This window comes from Mobula birostris, chromosome 8 (genome assembly GCF_030028105.1).
Source record: "Mobula birostris isolate sMobBir1 chromosome 8, sMobBir1.hap1, whole genome shotgun sequence".
NCBI lineage: Eukaryota > Metazoa > Chordata > Chondrichthyes > Myliobatiformes > Myliobatidae > Mobula > Mobula birostris.
In genome coordinates, this window is record NC_092377.1 from 31,796,953 (window position 1) to 31,805,716 (window position 8,764).

Here is an 8,764-nt window from a genome sequence, read left to right on the forward strand (position 1 = left end):
GCTATATACCTTTGCTGCTGCAAGTACGTTTTTCATTGCCACGACAACCTCTCACTCATCATCAGTAAGAGTGAAGAGCTGATTATCGAATGCAGGAGGAAGAAGTCGAAAGTCCAGGAGCCAGTCTTGATTAGGTGAACAGAGATGGAGAGGGTCAGTCACTTTAAATTCTTTGGCATTAACATATCAGAGGATTTGTTCTGGGCCCAGCACATAGGTGTCATCACAAAGAAGACAGCAGTTTTACTTTCAGAAGCTTGTGTAGGTTCAGTGTGTCAGCGAAAACTTAGACAAACTTCTATAGATGCACAGTGAAAAGTATGGTTGCATTATGGCCTGGCATAGAAACACCAACGCCCTGGAATGGAAAAGTCGACTGAAAGTGGTGGATGCATTCTAGTCCATCACAGGTAAAGCCTCCCCACCATTGAGTATATCTACATGGAGGGCTGCCACAAGAAAGCAGCGTCCATCATCAAAGACTCTCATCATACAGATTTTTTAATATATTAAAAAATCCAGATATTGAGGTTTTCTCACGACTGCCATCAGGTAGCAGGCACAAAAAGCTCAGGTCCCACAGCAGCAGGTTCAGAAACAACTACTGTATTGCCCTACAACCATCAGTCTCCTGAACTGGCATGGATAACCTCATTCAGCACTACTCTGAACTGATACTATGATCCACAGACTCACTTTCAAAGATTCTTTACATCTTGTGTTCTAAGTATTGTTTTTATTTACACAATAGTCTTGCACATTGGTTGTTTGTCAGTGTCTGTTTATGCATAGATTTTTTGTAAAATTATTTTTTTCCTACAAGTGCCTGCAAGAAAATGATCAATGAGGTATGAACCATATACTGACTGACTGCCAGTTACGTGTCTGTCCATACTGTCGCACACAGTTATAGAAGGATTATTCATTGCTGTTTCTGTAACAATTTTGATTTACCATTCACGGTTGTTAGCTCTAAGCTGAGCCCACAAACCTGGTGGACCGGTGGACCACTCTTAGTCTAGCCTCTGCTCTTTGAACTGTTTGACATGTGTGACCCTACCAAGAGCCAAAGCAGAATGCCCTGACTCCGGCCAACAGAGCTCTCCGGGTCATTGAGGCACACAAGCCTCCAAAGCCAACAGCAAGATTATGGACGCTTGCAGGAACAGACACACACTTTGATAATATATTTATTTTGAATTTGTTATTTTTTTTATTAAAGATACAGCATGGTAACAGGCCCATCTGGCTCGACGAATCCACGGCAACCAATTACACTCACGTGACTAACTCATGCGTCTTTGGAACATGGGAGGAAACCCATGCAGTCACGGGTGGGAATGGTGGGGGGGGGGGAGATAGAATTGAACTCGGGTCACTGGCACTGTAATAACATTACGATAACCACTACACTTGCCTTTTGAACTTTCCACTATGAAGGAGAAGGGAAAAAGTCTGTCTTTGTATCTAAAGGGTAAAACCCAAAACAACCAGTTGCCCAGTTGATTCCATGATATATTGTTCTTGAACTCTATGAATTTGTCTCCCAGACAACTTCTACCAGTTACTTGCCAAGCCTAAATGGAGATTTAAACCCTCATGATTAATGCTTTATCTTCACTGCCATCTTTTCTTACTTCCTGATTAATTTACCTCTCCAAAGTTGTTCTTTTTCTCCAGTCCTGATGAAGGGTCTCTTGACGAAATGTTGACTGACCTCTTTTCCATGGACGCTGCCTGGCCTGCTGAGCATTTTGTGTATGTTGCTCCAATATAGTTGTTGGTTTTTGGGGCCCTAAGAACCACTCCCTTCTTTGTCATTTGTTACCTTCACCCTATCTAACTCTACACCATGTAGGTGAAAGTTGAGCAAAGACATCTCAGTATTTTTAGTGACCTAATTGCTTATCTTTCCTTCACTAAAAATATGCACAGAAGTGAATCATGTTTAAGAAATAAACTTGGTTCACAACAACATGGATATTTGTTATTGAGATGATCTTTCAGGTGAATCATGTGAGAAACATTAATACATTTTCACAGGGATGAGTTAATGCAGCATCTTTTAGTAAAACACTAGTGAATTTCCTGCGATACCTTCCACAGTAAGTCACAGGATGCACAGTGTATAAAGGCAGCATATTATACCATATATAGCAACGTGTGCATGTTATTTCCTTTAAGTCTGAAAATTCTTGAAATGTACTTTGGTCATCTACAAATCAGATTGTAGATTAGAACCTTTTCCTAATTAACATTCTGGTTAACACATACAATAGTCTATGTCCTGTTCAGAGGGAGCAGGAAAGTATAGCATCTGCAAGCACGTAAAGTAAATTGTCCCAGTGCTAAGATAAATGTAAGCTTTCTTATATCTGCACCTAGTTTGAAGAACATAATTATCTTAGCTTATTTTGATGGTGGAAATAATTTAACTACAAGATTTGCATAGGTTAAAATAAATTTACCTATGGTTAAGAATGAAGTAGAAATAGTGCAGGAAGTATTGCACAGAATGTTGCAGGAAATGAGTAATAGCATACTCTGACAAACCCTAGCTTTAGATAATAGAAATGATTAATTACATAGTAAATGCATGAGGATCTTCTGTTTTGTTAAGATTTATCAATGAATTTTTGCAGAACAACCTTTCTGTACAGTCATACAGCTTACAAACTCCTACATTTGAAAAGCCACCAGCCAAGTAAGTGTGACCTCCTCACTCTCCAATCCAAGAAGGGTACAGAGGTAACATGCTTAAACAAGTTGCAGTAGTGAAGTCATTTTATTAGGTCAAACTTTGGTTATATCTAACACTCTCAATTCTACTACACTTTTTTTCCTCAAAAGAGAGACGGGACATCAACCGTCTTGAATTCACCACACCTTGTCCCCATTCCAACCTCACTCCTTCCGAGCGCTCTGCTCTCCACTCCCTCCGCACTGACCCTACCCTTACTATAAAACCCGACGATAAGGGGGGTGCTGTTGTAGTCTGGCGCACTGACCTCTACCTTGTCGAGGCACAGCGACAACTCGTGGATACCTCCTCTTATTTACCCCTCGATCATGATCCCACTAAGGAGCACCAGGCCATTGTCTCCCACACCACCACCGACTTTATCCGCTCAGGGGATCTCCCATCCATTGCTACCAACCTTATAGTTCCCACACCTCGCACTTCCCATTTCTACCTCCTACCCAAGATCCACAAACCTGCCTGTTCTGGCAGACCTACTGTCTCAGCTTGCTCCTGCCCCACCGAACTCGTTTCTGCATACCTCGACATGGTTTTATCCCCCCTTGTTCAATCCCTTCCTACCTATGTTCGTGACACTTCTCACGCTCTGAATTTTTTCGATGATTTTAAGTTCCCTGGCCCCCACCACTTTATTTTCACCATGAATGTCCAGTCCCTATATACCTCCATCCCCCACCAGGAAGGTCTCAAAACTCTCTGCTTCTTTTTGGATTCCAGACCTAACCAGTTCCCCTCTACCACCATTCTGCTCCGTCTAGCGGAATTAGTCCTTACTCTTAATAATCTCTCCTTTGGCTCCCCCCACTTCCTCCAAACTAAAGGTGTAGCCATGGGCACCTGTATGGGTCCCAGCTATGCCTGCCTTTTTGTTGGCTTTGTGAAACAATCCATGTTCCAAGCCTATACTGGTATCCGTCCCCCACTTTTCCTTCGCTACATTGATGACTGCATTGGCGCTGCTTCCTGCACGCATGCTGAGCTCTTTGACTTCATTAACTTTGCCTCCAACTTTCACCCTCAAGTTTACCTGGTCCATTTCTGACACCTCCCTTCCCTTTCTTGATCTTTCTGTCTCTATCTCTGGAGACAGCTTATCTACTGATGTCTACTATAAGCCTACGGACTCTCACAGCTATCTGGACTATTCCTCTTCCCACCCTGTCTCTTGCAAAAATCCCTTCTCGCAATTCTTCCGTCTCCGCCGTATCTGCTCTCAGGATGAGGCTCTTCATTCCAGGACGAAGGAAAGGGGCTTCCCTTCCTCCACCATCAACTCTGCTCTCAAATGCATCTCTCCCATTTCACACATATCTGCTCTCACCCCATCCTCCCGCCACCCGACTAGGAATAGGGTTCCCCTTGTCTTCACCTACCACCCCACCAGCCTCCGAGTCCAACATATAATTCTCCGTAACTTCCACCACCTCCAACGGGATCCCAGCACTAAGCACATCTTTCCCTCTTTCCCCCCCCCCCCGCTTTCCGCAGCAATCGCTCCCTATGCGACTCCCCTGTCCATTCATCCCCCTTATCCCTTCCCACCGATCTCCCTCCCGGCACTTATCCTTGTAAGCAGAACAAGTGCTACACATGCCCTTACACTTCCTCCCTTACCACCATTCAGGGCTCCAGACAGTCCTTCCAGATGAGGTGACACTTCACCTGTGAGTCGGCTGGGGTGATATACTGCGTCCGGTGCTCCTGATGCGGCCTTCTATACATTGGCGAGACCCGATGCAGGCTTGAGACTGTTTCGCTGAACACCTATGCTCTGTCAGCCAGAGAAAGCAGGATCTCCCAGTGGCCACACATTTTAATTCCACGCCCCATTCCCATTCTGATGTGTCTATCCACGACCTCCTCTACTGTCAAGATGAAGCCACACTCAGGTTGGAGGAACAACACCTGATATTCCGTCTGGGTAGCCTCCAACCTGATGGCATGAACATTGACTTCTCGAACTTCCGTTAATGCCCCACCTCCCCGTTGTACCCCATCTGTTATTTATTTATATACACACATTCTTTTTCTCTCTCTCTTTTTTCTCCCTCTGTCCCCCTCACTATACTCCTTGCCCGTCCTCTGGGCTTCCCCCCTCCCCCTTTCTTTCTCCCTAAGTCTCCCGTCCCATGATCCTCTCCCTTCTCCAGCCTCGTATTCCTTTTGCCAATCAACTTTCCAGCTCTTCTCCTATCATTTCGGATCTCCCCCTCCCCCTCCCCCTCCCAATTTCAAATCTCTTACTATCTCTTCTTTCAGTTAGTCCTGACGAAGGGTCTCGACCTGAAACATCGACTGTACCTCTTCCTAGAGATGCTGCCTGGCCTGCTGCGTTCACCAGCAATTTTTTGTGTGTGATACTATCATGCACCACTCTTCCTTGCTGATGCGCTCTCGTGAAGCACTGTTTCAACATTCAGGTTCCTAGGCAGTGTTATTTCACAGGACATCATGTGGAAGAACCATACCTCCTTCATCAACAAAACTGCTCAGCAAAGGATTCTTCTTGCAGCAGTCTCCCCCCACCCCCACCCCCCCGAACATAGTGGTGCCATTCTACACTGCCATCATAGAGTACACCCTCACATCATCCTGCTTTGGTGAGTGTCCTCTTACAATGTATGAAGACTACAGTGAAATATCAGGTCAGCAGAAAAGGTCATAAGCTGCATGTGTCCTGGACAAAGGGGGCAGCAAAAACTCATTGTGGACACTACCCACCCTGCAAACTGCCTTTTGTAAAATCTGCCTTCTGGAAATCGCTACTGGGCCATTAAAACTAAAACTTCACCCATCTTAAAAGTTTTTCCCCCAGGCAGTCAATCTGCTCAACCATCTTAGTTAGCCACTCCACACCCCAGCCACTGCATTGCACTGTAAACACGAAACTTTTATAATTCTGCTTGCATTGTAAAAATATACATCTATTTATGCACATTTTACTCAATATCTGTACTTAAACTTTTAACTTTATTTTTATGTAATTCTTTAATCCTTATAATTGTTGAATGTTGTTTTCTGTTGCATGTTGCACCGCTACGCCACAGCAAACCCCTGGAACATGTAAGTGTACATGATGAATAAAGGCAACCTGGAGAGTGAGTATAGAGAGCTTGGTAGGAAGTTGAAAAGCAGGACCTCGAGGGTGGTAATCTCAGGATTGCTACCTGTGCTACGTGCCAGTGAGGGTAGGAATAGGATGCTCTGGAGGACAAATGGCTGAGGAACTGGTGTAGGGGGCAGGGTTTCAGATTTCAGGATAATTGGGACCTCTTCTGGGGCAGGTGGGACCTGTACAAGAGAGACGGGTTACACTTGAACTACAGGGGGACCAATATCCTTTCAGGGAGGTTTGTTAATGCTATTGGGGAGGCTTTAAACTAGATTTGCAGGGGGATGGGAACCAGAGTGCCAGAGCTGACAGTGTGGCTGGGGTGAAAATAAATGATGTTAAAAGTTCAAGCAAATCCGCTGATAGAAAGGTTATGAGTGGTGGTAAAAATCTTCTGAGGTGTATATATTTCAATGCTAGGAGTATTGCGGGGAAGGCGGATGAGTTGAGGGCATGGATTGACACGTGGAATTATGATGTTATAGAAATTAGTGAAACTTGGCTACAGGAGGGGCAGGACTGGCAGCTTAATATTCCAGGGTTCCAATGTTTCAGATGTGATCAAAGCAGAGAAATGAAAGGTGGGGGAGTAGCATTGCTTGTTAGGGAAAATATTACAGCAGTGCTCAGGCCGGACAGATTAGAGGGCTTGTCTACTGAGTCCTTATGGGTGGAGCTGAGAAACAGGAAAGGTATGGCCACATTAGTGGGATTGTATTACAGACCACCCAATAATCAACAAGAATTGGAAGAGCAAATCTGCAGAGAGATAGCAGGCAACTGCAGGAAACATAAAGTTGTGGTGGTAGGGGATTTTAATTTTCCATATATTGATTGGGACTCCCATACTGTTAGAGGTCTAGATGGTTTAGAGTTTGTAAAATGTGTTCAGGAAAGTTTTCTAAATCAATATATAGAGGGACCAACTAGAGGGGTTGCAATATTGGATTTCCTGTTAGGAAACGAGTTAGGACAAATGACAGAAGTCTGTGTAGGGGAGCACTTTGGTTCCGGTGATCATAACACCATTAGTTTCAACTTGATCATGGACAAGGATAGATCTGGTCCTAGGGTTGAGGTTCTTAACTGGAAGAAGGCCAAATTTGAAGAAATGAGAAAGGATCTAAAAAGCGTGGATTGGGACAGGTTGTTCTCTGGCAAGGATGTGATCGGTAGGTGGGAAGCCTTCAAAGGAGAAATTTTGAGGGTGCAGAATTTGTATGTTCCTGTCAGGATTAAAGGCAAAGTGAATAGGAATAAGGAACCTTGGTTCTCAAGGGATATTGCAACTCTGATAAAGAAGAAGAGGGAGTTGTATGACATGTATAGGAAGCAGGGAGTAAATAAGGTGCTTGAGGAGTATAAGAAGTGCAAGAAAATACTTAAGAAAGAAATCAGGAGGGCTAAAAGAAGACATGAGATTGCCTTGGCAGTCAAAGTGAAGGATAATCCAAAGAGCTTTTACAGGTATATTAAGAGCAAAAGGATTGTAAGGGATAAAATTGGTCCTCTTGAAGATCAGAGTGGTCGGCTATGTGCGAAACCAAAGGAAATGGGGGAGAGATCTTAAATAGGTTTTTTGCGTCTGTATTTACTAAGGAAACTGGCATGAAGTCTATGGAATTGAGGGAAACACGTAGTGAGATCATGGAAACTGTACAGATTGAAAAGGAGGAGGTCCTTGCTGGCTTGAGGAAAATTAAAGTGGAGAAATCCCCGGGACCTGACAGAGTGTTCCCTCAGACCTTGAAGGAGACTAGTGTTGAAATTGCAGGGACCCTAGCAGAAATATTTAAAACGTCGCTGTCTGCAGGTGAGGTGCCGGAGGATTGGAGAGTGGCTCATGTTGTTCCGTTATTTAAAAAAGGATCGAAAGGTAATCCGGGAAATTATAGGCCGGTGAGTTTAACGTCGGTAGTAGGTAAGTTATTGGAGGGAGTACTAAGAGACAGAATCTACAAGCATTTGGATAGACAGGGACTTATTAGGGAGAGTCAACATGGCTTTGTGCGTGGTAGGTCATGTTTGACCAATCTGTTGGAGTTTTTCAAGGAGGTTACCAGGAAAGTGGATGAAGGGAAGGCAGTGGATATTGTCTACATGGACTTCAGTAAGGCCTTTGACAAGGTCCCGCATGGGAGGTTAGTTAGGAAAATTCAGTCGCTAGGTATACATGGAGAGGTGGTAAATTGGATTAGACATTGGCTCAATGGAAGAAGCCAAAGAGTGGTAGTAGGGAATTGCTTCTCTGAGTGGAGGCCTGTGACTAGTGGTGTGCCACAGGGATCAGTGCTGGCTCCATTGTTATTTGTCATCAATATCAATGATCTGGATGATAATGTAGTAAATCGGATCAGCAAATTTGCTGATAATACAAAGATTGGAGGTGTAGTGGATAGAGAGGAAGGTTTTCAGAGCTTGCAGAGGGACTTGGACCAGCTGGAAAAATGGGCTGAAAAATGGCAGATGGAGTTTAATACAGACAAGTGTGAGGTATTGCACGTTGGAAGGACAAACCAAGGTAGAGCATATGGGGTTAATGGTAAGGCACTGAGGAGTGCAGTGGAACAGAAGGATCTGGGAATATTCCCTAAAAGTGGCGTCACAGGTAGATAGGGTCGTAAAGAGAACTTTTGGTACATTGGCCTTTATTAATCAAAGTATTGAGTATAAGAGCTGGAATGTTATGATGAGGTTGTATAAGGCATTGGTGAGGCCGAATCCGGAGTACTGTGTTCAGTTTTGGTCACCAAATTACAGGAAGGATATAACTAAGGTTGAAACAGTGCAGAGAAGGTTTACAAGGCTGTTGCCTGGACTTGAGAAACTCAGTTACAGAGAAAGGTTGAATAGGTTAGGACTTTATTCCCTGGAGCGTAGAAGAATGAGGG